This window comes from Lissotriton vulgaris, chromosome 11 (assembly GCF_964263255.1).
Source record: "Lissotriton vulgaris chromosome 11, aLisVul1.2, whole genome shotgun sequence".
Classification (NCBI taxonomy): domain Eukaryota; kingdom Metazoa; phylum Chordata; class Amphibia; order Caudata; family Salamandridae; genus Lissotriton; species Lissotriton vulgaris.
Window position 1 is genome coordinate 376,831,131 of NC_141699.1, and position 14,744 is coordinate 376,845,874.

Consider the following 14,744-nt stretch of genomic DNA (forward strand, 5'->3'; position numbering starts at 1 on the left):
TTTATCCAAGGTTCATGCTCCACATATGTAAAAGAGGCATCCATATGAGGAAATAATAAGTCCTCCATGCCTCTTTTGACCGCTACTGCCTCTGAGGAAGAGTTGATCTCGAAACGCGTCAGGCAGCGGTCTGCTGCTTTTTAAAGGACTGGACAATGCGAGCTGTTTGTACCAAATAAAGGCTTGATGGGGAACAAGCGGTTTGTGACTCGAGTGCTGCTCAATTGTTGGACACCCCAGTGAGCGTGATGTATGGGCAGCGGTCCTGCCGCCGAGCGGCACCACCCCATAACAGGGGGCCATGGAGCCAGATGTTACTGGCCTCATATGTGGAGCATGAACCTTGGATAAAAACAGAAGCACTATCCGGGGCTCACTGAGGGCTTTATCTGAGCATTTATGTAAACGAGGCATCCATCTGAGGAAATAATAAGGACTACAACTCCCAGACTGCAACGTGTGATCTATAAAGAGTGGACCAATCAGAACCCACGATTTTGAATATCAGGAAGCTGCAGTCCTCCATGCCTCTTTTGACCGCTACTGCCTCTGAGGAAGAGTTGATCTCGAAACGCGTCAGGCAGCGGTCTGCTGCTTTTTAAAGGACTGGACAATGCGAGCTGTTTGTACCAAATAAAGGCTTGATGGGGAACAAGCGGTTTGTGACTCGAGTGCTGCTCAATTGTTGGACACCCCAGTGAGCGTGATATATATATATATATATATATATATATATATATATATATATATATATATATATATATATATATATATATATATATATATATATATATATATTACACCCATCCCGCTTTCTCCACCACTCTTTAAACGTGCCTCTTGCTGCACTACTGGTTGAGGGCGAAGCCCCCTTGGATGCTGAGGGTAGTTGGAGGCCAAGAACCCCTCCTGTTACCACCAGTAAATACCACATAGTGGTATTGCTGAGAACTTGTCTGAGGCCTGCCTCCTTTCTCCACCCACTGTACTGACCAATGCCGCCACTCACACACACACTCACAGACCCATACAGTTACTCACAAAACCACTCACACTGGTACTCACACACATACTTAACCACTCACACACCCAGTCACAGACCCTTACAAGCACTCACACACCCACTCACAGACTTTTACAGCCACTCACACACCCATCCGGAAATGTTATAGGTTACAGATAGGAATACAATTTAAAAAACCTCTAAAATTCACAGGAACAACCAAAGGGTACAGGGATGTTAGAGTTAGAAAATTGAATTTAAAAAAACCTTAGCAATTAACTGAAAAAAATAAATGTTGCAGGGACGTTATAGTTAGGCTCAGATTTCACTCATACAAAACCATTGACATTCAGCAGTTATAGCCTGAGCTAACTATCACTTTTGCCTCTGTAATGCACTGCTTATGACCTTACATATTATATCACTCATGGCAGGGTCGATGACATCACTAATGACATCTCAAATTACATCATTACTAATATCACTGATGACGTTATCCAGAGCACCACTTGCTTACCTACTCACACCCCTTACCTCTCATACGCTTACTCACACACCCACTCAACAATCACATACCCATTGACTGACCCATACAACCACTCACACACCCACTCACCCAACCATACAGCCACTTCCAAAGCCACTCACCCACCAATACAGCCACTCACATAACCACTCACTCACCCATACAGTTACTTACACACCCATACATACATCACACAACAACATACTTTACCAAACACCCTCTCAAACAGCCACTCACCCACCCAGATAGGTACACAAACACCCACACATTCAACCATAGCGCCACTCACACAGCAGGTATAGCTTGAGCTAACGTTCATGCCTCTGCAGTGCACTGCTTATGACCTTACATATAATATCGCTCATGGCCGGGTTGATGACATCACTAATTGCATCTCAGATTACATCATTAATAACATCATTGATAACGTTATCCAGAGCTCCACTTGCACACCTACTAACACCCCTTACAACCTCTCATCCGATCACTCACACACCCACACAACAATCACATACCCATTTACAGACCCATACAACCACCCACACACCTGCTCACTCACTTATACAAGTACTGACAAAGCCACTCACTCACCCATACAGCTACCAAATGCAACCAGCCACTCACCCATACAACAGCTCACACAGCCACACACCTACCATACAGACACCCACACACCCACTTCTTCAACTATGCAGCCACTCACATACCCATTTAATCACCCATACAAGTACTCATGCATCCACTCTCACACCCGCACAACTACTTATATACCCATTCACAGATCCATACAACCACTTACACACACTCACCCATACAGTCACACAGACACTGACTCTCCAATTCAACCACTCACACACCAACATACTTAACCAAACACCCTCTCAAGCAGCCAAATACTCACCTCTATGCTTATGTTGCCACTCACCTGCCCATATAGGTACTCAAACACCTACACGCTCAACTATAGAGCCACTCCCAGTTACCCAATCACTGATTCAACCACTCACACACCCACTCACCCACCCATACAGCCACTTCCAAACCCACTCACCCATTCAAACAGCCACTCACATAACCACTCACTGACCCATACAGTTATTTACACACCCATACATACATCAAACAACAACATACTTTACCAAACACCCTCTCAAACAGCCACACACTCACCTCTACACTTAAGCTGCCACTCACCCACCCAGGTAGGTACACAAACACCCACACATTCAACCATAGTGCCACTCACAAAGCAGGTATAGCTTGAGCTAACTTTTATGCCTCTGCAATCCACTGCTTATGACCTTAAATATTACATCACTCATGGCCGGGTTGATGACATCACTAATGGCATCTCAAATTACATCAATAATAACATCACTGATAACGTTATCCAGAGCACCACTTGCACACCTACTCACATCCCTTACAACCTCTCATCCTCTCACTCACACACCCACACAACAATCACATACCCATTGACAGACCCCTACAACCACCCACACACCCGCTCACTCACTTATACAAGCACTGACACAGCCACTCACTCAACCATATAGCTACCAATTTTTTTTTAAACAAATTTTATTAGGTTTTTTTGTCACCAAACACACTTCAATTGTAACAGTTCCCATACCCCCCAGTCGTACGTAAGTGGGTCTGTACAATAAACTCACACAACCACTCACCCACCCATACAGCCACTTCCAAACCCACTCACCCATCCATACAGTCACTCACATAACCACTCACTCACCCATACAGTTACTTACACACCCATACATACATCAAACAACAACATACTTTACCAAACACCCTCTCAAACAGCCACACACTCATCTCTACACTTATGCTGCCACTCACCCACCCAGGTAGGTACACAAACACCCACACATTCAACCATAGTGCCACTCACACAGCAGGTATAGCTTGAGCTAACTTTTATGCCTCTTCAATCCACTGCTTATGACCTTAAATATTACATCACTCATGGCCGGGTTGATGACATCACTAATGGCATCTCAAATTGCATCAATAATAACATCACTGATAACGTTATCCAGAGCACCACTTGCACACCTACTCACATCCCTTACAACCTCTCATCCGCTCACTCACACACCCACACAACAATCACATACCCATTGACAGACCCCTACAACCACCCACACACCCGCTCACTCACTTATACAAGCACTGACACAGCCACTCACTCAACCATACAGCTACCAATTTATTTTTTTAAACAAATGTTATTAGGTTTTTTTTGTCACCAAACACGCTTCAATTGTAACAGTTCCCATACTCCCCAGTCGTACGTAAGTGGGTCTGTACAATAAAGTGCTAGGTAGCGGCCCCCAGAATGGACATAGTCAAGGGAATACAATCTTGAAAAGGGCAATCCTACCTACTTTGCCCTTGGTATACAAGGGGATGCGAAAGTGAAATTTAAACCGCCCCCCCCCCCCCACCCCCTCCCGGTTCCCACCATCGGTGCATTGTTAACAAGATAGTTGTTGTGGGTCTGCAGCACAGGAGTCGTCAGGTAAGGGATCATGCAATGTACCTGTCATGTCATAGGGGTATAGTCCAGTCATAGTGTTAGTCTTCCGGGTCGCATCGTGTATCATAATCACGTAATATTTGTACCAGGGCCTCCCACGCATGCGCCGTCTCCAAAGCCTTATCATTCTGCTGTTGTCGTGCCAATTGAAATCTCAGTGTGCTCTCCCCACTAGCCCATTTATGGAACTCATTACGCCATCTAGCTTCCGCTGGACCCGTCTGTGCCTTCCAGTGTCGTGTGATTTCGCGCTTTGCAAGGATGAGTCCCATGTCTATGAATTTGCTTGTAATTTTATTTTTAGGGGTATGCGGAAACCAATGGAGGACCCTAACAGCCATGTCAAACTGTAAGTCGCGCTCCGTCACCTCGTTAAGAGTATCACCCACTGTTTTCCAATAAAGGTTTAAAATAGAACATGTCCATAGCATGTGGTCGAGCTCTACTCCAACTGCCTTACATCTGGGGCAAGCCGCGGAATCTACAGCAAAGTATTTTTTTATCTTTCCCGGGGTCAGGTATGCCCGGTGAAGGATGTAAAAGTGGACTAGTTGAAATCGCGTATTGCGCGTGCTCTTCCAAACCCGTCGCATCAGTTGCGCCCATACTGTCTCGGGAATTTCTTTCCCTATGTCAGCCTACCATTTATTCCTTAGCATCTCTAGAGGAGGTAATCCCTCATTAATCATTCCGGAGTAAAGACACGTAACTGCCTTAACCGTTCCCGCTGCCATCATGGTATATTGGCAGGCCATCGTCATTTTTGGTTCATCGAGCCCCCCCTTCCAGTGTGCCTGTATTGCAGATGTGAGTGCCGAATGCAACAGAAAGTCACCTATAGGTAGGTCATAGCGATCTAAGAGGGTCGGAAACGACAATAGCTTTCCGTCTTCGTAAAGATCTCCCAGGACTTGTAATCCCGCCTCCTCCCATTTCTGCAACTGCGACCAGTCTCCGCCATGTGGCAACGCTATTAGCATCCCAGCGGAATTTCGGGACATATGGGTGGGTCACACCCGCTCTGCGTTGTGTTCGGTTCCAGCATAGTCTAAGTGTTCGTTCTTCTTGCGTGAGATCACAAAGGGTTAGTCTCTGTTGCATAGCTATATAAGAGAGTACATGCCTAGGTATTCCCAGGCCCTGTTTATTCTCCGGTCCCCTGAACTCACATGCTATTTCCTGGGTATATATCTGTAATTGAGCCGCTAAATAATACACTTCAAAGTCGTGGACAGCTAACCCCCCTTCTGGTTTAGGTCTCATTAGTGTTGCAAGAGCCACTCTGCATCGGCCCGTTCCCCAGAGAAAAGACACTACCAAAGACTTCAGGAGCCGGATGACAGCAGGAGGGATCCAAACGGGGAGCGTCCTAAAATAATATAACAGTTGTGGAAGAGCCACCATTTTTAGCAGCGCTATACCATCCGCTACCGACAATGGAAGGGTGGCCCAGAAGGACATACTACCCTTCAGCGCTCTGATACTGCGAGAGATGTTGCCCTCCAAGATATCGGTTGGGGTGTGGTAGATATAGACCCCTAGATATTTCAGTTTAAGAAAGACAAGGGAACCCAGATGGTATGCCATAGGACCTTGGGCAGTATCATGTTTCAAAAAACAGTGGTCCCTACTCGTTGACACAATGGTATACTAAACTGATAATCACACGCCTGATAAGTGTTATGTCTTTTGTCCAGCCGGACAAGGAATTTATTTAACAATTCTCTTAATAAAACAGAGTGAGTACATTAATAAAACGTGGGCACAGCCATGACCCACAACATTCAGACAAAACAACAAACAGAATGGTAAAAGGAGCAAAGCAAAAATATGTCTGTGTACTTGTAGTCAGTGTTACAGACAAAAATTGTTATAACCACACCATTGCATTTCACAATATTTTAAATGTCATATTGCATAAGGGTTTTTTTTGGTCGACGACGTTTCAATGCCTTAAGTTAAATGAGGGGCATCATCATCAGGACAAGATTATAGTCATTGTTGTCTTTAAATATTACACTGCCTTTTAACGCAATTGCGTATTACAACAGGCAATGCATCGGATCAGCGGATACCACGAACAATGGAGGAATCGGTACTGCCTTGTCCAGCGAGGAGAGTCGTCTGGATCGGGAGCGTAATAGCTCGATATGCAGAAGTCAACGGCGCTTTGGCAGATAGTGGGGTTAAGAACCCTAGATATTTCAGGCAGCCGGGTTCCCACCTGATTGCCCTGATCGTGGTGGGCTGGGTCTCCCCCTTGCGTACTGGGAATAAGCATGTCTTGGACCAGTTTACTTTGAGACCAAAAAGTTCACCAAAGGCGGTCAACAGGTTGTCGGCTCCCACCAGGGCTCCGTCGGCATCCTCGAGGAAGAGCAAAAGGTCGTCAGCGAATAGCGAAATGAACTGTTGCCCAGTCAAGCTCCGCAATCCTCTGTAATGAGCTCCCGTACGGATTGACATCGCGAGGGGCTCCACAGCCAGCGCAAACAGCAGCGGGGACAGCGAGCAACCCTGTCTCTTGCCTCTTTCCACCGAGTATTGTGGGGATATCAGCACGCCCGATTTTACTCTAGCCATTGCCAAAGCATACAGCACAGAAGTCCACTGCAGGTATTCCTCACCCACCCCGTAGCGCCTGAGTACCTTACAAAGGTATTTCCATTCGAGGCTGTCGAATGCCTTTTCCAGGTCCACCGACAGTATCATGGGGTGGGGGGCTTCTACATGGTCCTCTTCCAATAGTCGTATCAGTCGGCGTATGTTCATAGTGGTGTTGCGCTTAGGTATGAAGCCCGCTTGGTCCCCATGGACCAGTGTGGTCATGTGCTCTAACAGGCGGGACGCTAAAATGCTACTTAAGATTTTGTAGTCCGTTGTGAGCATCGACAGCGGTCTGTAGGACGTCGTATCGTTGCTCTCTCTACCGGGTTTAAGTAGAGGGATTACTAATGCTTCGCGCATAGTGTGCGGTAGACAACCCAAGTGTTTCGCCTCTTTGTAGACTACCAATAGACGTGGAGCAAATAGATCCATGTATTTGGCATAAAATTCAATGGGCAAACCGTCCAACCCCGGGGTTTTGTTGCGTGCCATCTGTTTTATGGCGCAACGGATTTCACCTAGCTCAATGTCTTTGCCCAGGTTCTTCGCTTGCTCAGGGTCTAACACCGGAAAGGGGAGATCTTCTAGGAATTTGTCTATGGCTGGAGTACCAGCTAACAATTGACTCTGATACAGAGTTTCATAATAGCTTGAGAAACTGCGCCGAATTTCAGGTTGGGTGTATAATTCATCACCCTCAGCCGTGCGTATGGATACTATGGGGGAGTTTCGTCTCATGGGGTTGGCAAGCCTGGCCAACAAGGCTCCTGACTTGTCTCCCTCTGCGTGGGATCTGGCTGTGAATGCCTTGCGGTCGAAGCTACGCAGCCTTTCTACTTCAACTGCTACTGCTTCTTTCGCTGCTGTGCTCTGTTCTTGTAACTCAGGGTGACCAGGTCGCAAGAGCTCCATTTCTCGGATTTTCTTGTTTGCCTTATCCAGGTCATCCAAAAGCACCTTTCGCATTCCCACCTTTTTACCTACACAAAACCCTCTTACAACTACCTTGAAGGCATCCCATTCCGTCGCTATTTCCCTAGTCGTGCCATCATTCTCTTCAAAGTAGTGGGTTATCCTCTCTACCAAGTCTTTGTGAAAAAGTGGATCTTCTAGCATTTCTGGGCGTAGCCTCCAGGTAGGAACACAGGAGGCGCCCGGAAATCACAGCACATTAATCAATAAAGGATTGTGATCTGAAATCGTCCTCGTCAGATATTCCGTTCGCAATTGTTGGTATCAACGTTGAGGAATACAACAGCGCATCCAGCCTCACATGGAGCTCGTGCATTCCCGAAAAAAAGGAATAATCCCGGGTGTGCGGGTGCTGGGCGCGCCAAATGTCAGTTAGGCCCCACCTCAATTGCCACTCTAGTCTACCCTTAGCTACGTGGTGCGCTGGAGAGTCCACCAGCGGAGGGTGCGATCTGTCGAGGGTAACATCTAACACTGAGTTGAAGTCTCCTCCTATCAGTAGTGGTCCTACTAAGAAGTGGGCCAGGGAGCCTGACAGTGTCGCAAGAAATGTCAACTGGTCCACGTTGGGCGCGTATATGCTGCAAATGTTAATGTCCCTGCCTCCCAGCTTCCCCGCTATAGCTACAAACCGCTCCTCAGGGTCCACCACGTGCTTGGCAACTTGAAAAGGGACTCCAGCCGTGATCCAAATTAGCGCGCCCCTAGCATAGGCTGAATATGTAGTGTTGTATATTTGGCCTCTCAATCTGCGCTGCAATGCTATCCCCTCTGCCTTCGTTAAATGTATTTCTTGCAATAATGCTATTTGGACCCTTCTACGTTTCAAGTAGGCATGTATTTTATGTCGTCTCGTCATGGTGTATAGACCCCGTACATTCCAGGTAATGCATTTCAAGTTAGAAAATTCACCCATTATCCCACAATGTCCCCTGTCCGCTTCTCCACCCAAATTCCACGTGGTCCAAATGTGAAAAATCCCCAGCACCGATGGCGTACCCAGAACCATACAGCTACCAATGCAACCAGCCACTCACCCATACAACAGCTCACACAGCCACACACCTACCATACAGCTACTCACACACCCACTTCTTCAACTATACAGCGACTCACATACCCATTTACTCAGCCATACAAGTACTCATGCATCCACTCTCACACGCGCACTTACATACCCATTCCCACATCCATACAAGCACTTACACATACTCACCCATACAGTCACACAGACACTGACTCTCCATACAGCCGCTCACACACCAACATACTTAACCAAACACCGTCTCGAGCAGCCAAATACTCACCTCTATGCTTATGCTGCCACTCACCCACCCATATAGGTACTCAAATACCTACACACTCAACCATAGAGCCACTCACAGTTACCCAATCACTGATTTAACCACGCACACACCCACTCACCCACCCTTACAGCCACTTCCAAAACCACTCACCCACCCATACAGCCACTCACATAACCACTCACTCACCCATACAGTTACTTACACACTCATATGTACAGCCACTCACACAGCTACTCACTCACCCAAACAGCTACTCACACACTCACTCACCAATACAGCCATTCACACACCCGCTCACTCACCCATGCAGCAACTCACACACCCACGTATTCACCCATACACATACTCACACTCTTAGTCACATACTCATACAGCCACTCACACAGAGATTCAAACAGTCTCACAGAGGCTTAGATGACATATGTTAGAAATAGAATCACTCATTAGTAGTACAGAAAGAATAGTAATTTACTTATACAGTAGCTTACTATCTATCTTAAAAGGGTCAGAAATATTAATGAACTCTTTTACTCACTGGAAAATGTCATCAGTGATGTCATTTGCAATGTCATCAGTCTTTTCACTGACCTTGTTAGGAGTGATGTAATATGTGAGGTCATCGAGAGTGCATTGCAGGGGCGTAAATCATAGTTAGCACAGGCAAATATAACTGCCAAATTTCAGTGGCTTTACAAGAGTAAAATCTGAGCCTAACTATAACGTCCCTGTAACCTTTTTCAGTATATATATATATATATATATATATATATATATATATATATATATATATATATATATATATATATATATATATATATATATATATATATATATATATATATATATATATATATATATATATATATATTGCACATATATAATATGACTGTTGCTTTTCTCCCCCTTTATAAAGTTGCAAATGCAATTTTACAAGTACTGTTGCAATGTCCCTATGACATTCCACGTGTCTTTGGGCTTGATAATTTTGTTTTTCTTAGCTGTTTGCCAACGTTACTATTTCCACTCGAACATAAGGAAAAGCAGGGAAGGGTTTGGAATTTGTAGGGATTAGATTTATTATTATTATTATTTTTTATTTTTTTAACTGAGTTTTATATAGCGTGAACCTACCACTCCAATCCTTTAGAAGGGTTAGATTTAGGACTAAAATACTCCCTTGCTTGGCATAAGTTCCAAATTTTTAAATGTCCGTTGGCCCGACAGGTATTTCTGGAATTCACAGGAACCCCTTTCAAGGATTGTCCTATGAATGCACTGGAACTTTTCCCCACAGCTCTGTTTTACGGCAAAGTTTCCAAAGTTTTCTTTTCAAATACAAAAATCTAAAATGGGTTTTTGTGTTTGAACAAAAAAGAAAAACAATGCCACCGTCTCCTTGTGAATAATCTCCCATCACAAGGGGGGCATTTTTTGTTTTTACTGCCTCTTAACGCCAGGGTTTGCCTGGCGGTGACGGGTAGTAAAAACAGCCATATGTCCGCCCAACCTAATTGGAAATAAAGCCAATTCTCCTATGGTCCTTACTCTGTTGGGCTATTGGAGAAGTGTGGCCACAGCGGAGATAGAGTAGTTTCAGCCGTGGTCAAACTATGATCTGGCCGCTTTTTAATTTGGCAGATGGACTATCATGTTGGCGGTAAGCACACTCTGACATTGTTGCGACTGAGCATGTTTACTGCCAACATTTAAATCGAACTCTTACTATTCGCACTCCAAACTAAGCAACAGTGGTGAAAATGCTGGACCTTAGGGGGTGTTTGATTTACTATTCCCAGTCCGACCTAAGCAAAAGCCCGGAAAGTGTTGGACTTTGAAGGAAGGGGTAAATTTACTATTTTCATTTCAATCTAACCTAGCAATAGGGAAAGTGTTGGACTTTGAAAGTTTACTATTTCTGCTCCAATCGACGCAACAGAAAGGAAAGTGTTGGACGTTGGAGGGATTAGATTTATTAATTCTTGCTCCAATTGAAGCAGCTGTAGGGAAAGTATTAGATTTTGGATTGGCCAGATATACTAATCCCATTCAATCATAAGCAAAATCAGGGAAAGTGTTGGAATTTGGAGGGGTTAGATTTAGTAATCCCACTCCCTTCTAAGCAACAGCAGGGAAAATGTTGGACTATGGAGGGGTAATATTTATCAATGTAGTTATTAAACTTAAAAAAACATGTAAATACATACTAAAATAAACATCTTTAAACATATGTTAGTACAAAAGTCTGGATTATAGATAAATCAAATGAAATGTAGAAAACAAATTTCGTAATAGAAATATGATTTAAAAAAACCCAGACAATTAAATAGATTTAAAACTATACACTTCCATGACTGTGACCTAAAAAACCCACTAACAAACTGAATTTCTTTTATAAATAACAAATTATGAATAATAAATGAGCATTAAATAAAATTAAAGCACATAATAAATATAAAACACATTTTAAAAATATTTCATTGAATGCACAGACACCATCAAATACAAGAGGCATTTTAACCCAGTACAGAAATCTGGGCCTAAATACATCGTTTTTTGCTCCCCATGCCATTCCAGTTTGAACACAGCCATAAGCAAATCAGTCTTGACCCTGCGCTCAATGTGAACAGTCCAGGCCAAACTGCCAGGCAGGTCCTCTCTGGACTGGAAACCAGCATCCTAGGACCGGTGTCGGGGTTCCACCCCTCATAAGCCAGGATAGCTTGACTCCAGTGGCATGGAGCGCACAGGACCCACCTTTGGGCATATCTGTTCCTTTCGGGGTGACAAATGCAAAAGTAACAATTGATGGACAGAATGCAGCACAATGTCATACATTCACTCCAGCACAGAGATCTGGGCCTAAATCCATCATTCTTTTGCTACCCATGCCATTCCAGTTTGAACCCAGCCATATGCAAATCAGTCTTGACCCTGCGCCCAATTGGAACAGTCCCAGGATGCTTGTTTCTGGCCCAGGGAGGACCTGGCTTGGCAGTTCGGGATGGACTATTACCAAAAGGAACAGGGTCAAGACTGATTTGCATATGGCTGGGTCCAAACTGGGGTGGTGGTGTGAGCAAAAGAATGCTGGATTTAACCCAGATCCTTGTGACGGGAGTGAATGTTTGCATTGTCCAGCATTCCGTCCATCAATTGTTTCTTTTGCATATGTTGCCCTAAGTGGGAAGGGTATGCCCAGACCTGGGTCCCAATCTCACTACACCACTGGATTCAGCCTAGCCTGGCTGATGAAGGGTGATGCTCTGAAAGCGGTCCCAGGATGCTTGTTTTTGGTCCAGGGAGGACCTCGCTTGGCAGTTAGGGCTGGACTGTTCTCACAAGGAATAGTTTCAATACTGATTTGCATATGGCTGGGTCCAAACTGGGGCGGTGTAATGAGCAAATGAATGATGGATTTAACCCAGATCCTTGTGACTGGAGGTGAAAGTTTGCATTGTTCATCATTCCGTCCATCAATTGTTTCTTTTGCATATGTTGCCCTAAGTGGGGAGGGTATGCCCAGACGTGGGTCCCGTGCTCAGTACACCACTGGATTCAAGCTTGCATCGCTGATGAAGGGTGATGCCCTAAAACCGGTCCCAGGATGCTTGTGTCCGGTCCAGGGAGGACCTTGCTTGGCAGTTCGGGCTGGACTGTTCCCACAAGGAACAGGGTCAAAACTGATTTGCATATGGCTGGGTGTGGTGAGCTAAAGAATGAAGGATTTAACCCAGATCCTTGTGACTGGGGGTGAATGTTTGCATTGTCCATCATTCCATCTATCAATTGTTTCTTTTGCATATGTTGTCCTAAGTGGGAAGAGTATGCCCAGACCTGGGTCCCATGCTCACTACACCACTGGATTCAAGCTAGCCTGACTGATGTAGGGTGATGCCCTGAAACCAATCCCAGGATGCTTGTTTTCCGGTCCAAGGAGGACCTGGCTTGGCAGTTCGGGCTGTACTGTTCCCACAAGGAACAGGGTCAAGACTGATTTGCATATGGCTGAGTCCAAACTGGGGTGTTGTGGTGAGCAAAAGAATGATGGATTCAACCCAGATCCTTGTGACTGGGGGTGAATGTTTGCATTGTCCAGCATTCCGTCCATCAATTATTTCTTTTGCATATATTCATGGAGGCAGACAATTTTCTCCTCATTTCTTTAGGATTTGTTGACTTTTAATTCAGCTTTTGCTCAGCTGGCGATTGCTCCATTTTGTGTCATATCTTTATGTGATATCTTTATGTGTGCAGTTTTGTCTGCCATTTAGTATCAGACTTTGTTCCATGGAAATAGATTGAACAAAATGCAGTCTTATTGATACTTATTTTCCCTACACTGCTTTGCACTGACAAATTACCGTTCAGGCAAGAATATCCTTGAGGGGCCTGGGGTGGGGGAGGGGGGAGGGCGGGGGTGTGTGTGTGCTTTGGCTGAGTTCTGAATTGTATGGGTTGATCTTTGTTTCTAATGGTGTAGGCAAGTTAAAAACTGTTAAATGGACTGCGTCAGCAGTTTATTGCAAGCGGCTTTGATTGACTTACATTTTTGGACTGTGTACTAAGAGTTACTCAACTGGACCCAATCATCATCTTCCAAATCTAATTTGTGGAATGCACAATTTGTGTTATGCATAGATGCTGGGTTGCGTTTCTCCCGGATCCCTACACCTGCTTCTATGCCACAGTCTTCTTCTGGAAGCATTTACGGCCACTGCCACCTTCTGACTCCAATGTGGCTTCTGTTAGGTCAATGGGTGGTTTACTTGTCTTGCAGGTTACAATTAAGCTCTAATCCTGGGCGTCGTTTTGCTACCTGTATGGGGTTTTCTTGTCATTTACATCACCATTTTGCTTATCTTTTAAAGAATCAAGAACCAGGACTACATTCCCTGATTCTCCAGCCTCAGTTTAAACTGTAAATACATACTGATTTATTCCTGCAATGTTTCACCTGCTCTAGTGTGAACAGTGGGTACCACAGCCAGTACAAACTCTCCACTGTGTTCAGTGCTTTAGAGTGATCAACGCCCTCCTTCCCATGTATTGTTCAGTGGAATTTGTTTTAATATCAGAACTCATCTGTATGTATGGTGCCCCTTCACGCTACTGAAGAACGGTTAGTCCTCATACCATAAGACTGATGTCCATGTAGTCATTGTGGTCCAGAATTATTCTGACAGACAAAATCATATTGTATCCCATATCATGGACCAATACCTCCTTCCTCTGCAGACTGTAAATCACCCTGGGCCCAAAAGTATGCCTAGCTCTATCAACTTTGCTCTTTCTTCTTTTCTTATAAATTACTAGGGTATCTCATGACCTAGGTCTCCCACTTTCCTTCTCTTCTTCCCAACTAACTTGACATCATCTTTTGCACCTCCTGTATAATAGTGTCACCGTCGTAAATTTATTTCCCCAAATTCACGTCACCACCCGCCTTAACGTGCACAAGCTTTCAACCTCTATAAGCAAGAGATCAACAACAAAACTATCTCCCTCTACTCTGGAATGCTAAACTAGCCTGCATAAAAACACTGTTCATCACCAACCACTGTGACGTTCACACACCTCAACATCACCATACTGACTTCAGCTTTGAGGAACTGCTATAATGGTCCATTCGGTGCGTACAGCAGATCTTGATCAGGCCGCTACCTTGAACCACAACATCTCATCTGCTCCTCTGCTTCCATAGCTCTGAGAACGTGCAGGAAATTCTACCCAGTACTCCAATCTCAGTTGCACCTGAAGCATTTTAAATGC

At 44.8% G+C, this 14,744-nt stretch overlaps 1 protein-coding gene across 1 annotated transcript in view; it reads left to right on the forward strand.

The window, feature by feature from the left end:
* LOC147679807 (uncharacterized) overlaps positions 1 to 14,744 on the forward strand; it is a 582,063-nt gene that overhangs the window by 191,546 nt on the left and 375,773 nt on the right. The window lies entirely within an intron of this gene.